Here is a 1530-nt window from a genome sequence, read left to right as displayed (position 1 = left end):
TGCTGCGGTTTTCACAAGGATGGAAAAAGTTTGTCTCCTGCTTTTTCTGTGGAAGCTACAAAAAAATTCCAATTCACACCAAATCCTTGTCAGTAATAGGCAACAATCGCATGCCAAAAAACGACAATCATGAATTTCATCCTTTCTGAAACAGTATGTGCTATCCTCTGGCTAAAGATGCTGCTCATGTTGCTGCTGCCTGCTACAAAAATAGGTATAAAAATGTCTATTTTTACCATCTGAAGACCAACCTCTGTTCTCAGCTACTCAAGAGCAATGCTACCACTCCCGACCTGCTGAGGGGAAGCATTGCAATAATGCTGGGAAGCAGAAAACGGCACCTAAAGTCTTCTTGCCAAGTTTTGTCCCTCTCCTGCATGAAAAAAGGCAGGGTTCAGAATAAATCTCTATGCAAGTCCATGCCTGAAGGTGCTGGGCTGGAAAGCAAGGGAGGTACACAGGGGAGATTTTCCTCGTGCCTTTAAGGTGCATAAATATGAGTCCTTCAAACAGTAGCGATGGTGCCAGACCAAACCTGGCAAGTTTTGGTTTTCATACAGCTCCTGGAGCAGGCTGGGGGACACTTGGCTGCCTGAGCGGCTGTTTTCAGGAGGGGCTTACTGATGTGCTGAACTGAAATGGGTGATGGATGTCTCCAGCCATGGGCCACCCTGAAAAATATGCCCTGATCCCCGGAGTTAAGGAGCATGCCATCAAAGGGATGGGCATGGGGATGCACAAGGCTGTGACACAGGAGAGGGTTAAAAAAATTAGCAGCTCACTGGAAACCTGCCTGTGGTCCCTGTTAATGGTTAGCCCCAATTAAAATGTGCTCATTAAAAGGTTTTGCCTTCCGCGTGGCTTGTCCTGCAACTGCAGAGAGCCAGCTCCATCTTGTGGCCAGGGACTCTGCCAAGTCGCAGAGAGGAGGGAGTGGGAGGAGGGTTTGAGAGCCTGAAGGGTCCATCCCTACTGCCTTACACCATGTATTAAGAAATATTCTCTCTTCCTGCACATCTTGCCCCAAATAAACTGGACCCATTTTGATTAGTACTCTGGGAGAGCCACAAAAGCCAGGAGCATTTACTGCGCGCATCTAGCAGAGGGTTTCTCATAAAACCCAAGTGGAATGGAAAGCCCAAAGAGATTCCCTTCGTATGTGTGCATGTGGGCGGAGCATCATTAAATATGATTTAGTATGTCAGCAGGTAGAGCCAGCTAGGCTCGGCTCCACTCAGATCTCTGGCAAAGTTCCTAGTGAATGGAGTAAAAGCCCAGGTCCCAAGTGCCTGGGCGAGCAGAGTGCTCCAGAGGTACAAACGGCTTTCCAAGAAATTCACCCTGGATCTGTGCAGTTCGGGCTTCCCAATACCCCATGCAGCTTTTTCAAATCTCAGGTGACACTTGGCTATTTAATCACTATCTGAAATAAATCATTGGACTCTGGGTTTTTTGCTTATTTTTCTGGCAAACAGTTTCTGCCCAGCATGAGCTTGCTGCAGAATCTGTTCACACCAACTTTGGAAGGAA

The sequence above is a fragment of the Pygoscelis adeliae genome, unplaced genomic scaffold (genome assembly GCF_000699105.1).
Source record: "Pygoscelis adeliae isolate BGI_AS28 unplaced genomic scaffold, ASM69910v1 Scaffold227, whole genome shotgun sequence".
In the NCBI taxonomy this organism is placed as follows: Eukaryota; Metazoa; Chordata; class Aves; order Sphenisciformes; family Spheniscidae; genus Pygoscelis; species Pygoscelis adeliae.
Note: the sequence above shows the minus strand (reverse complement) of the source record.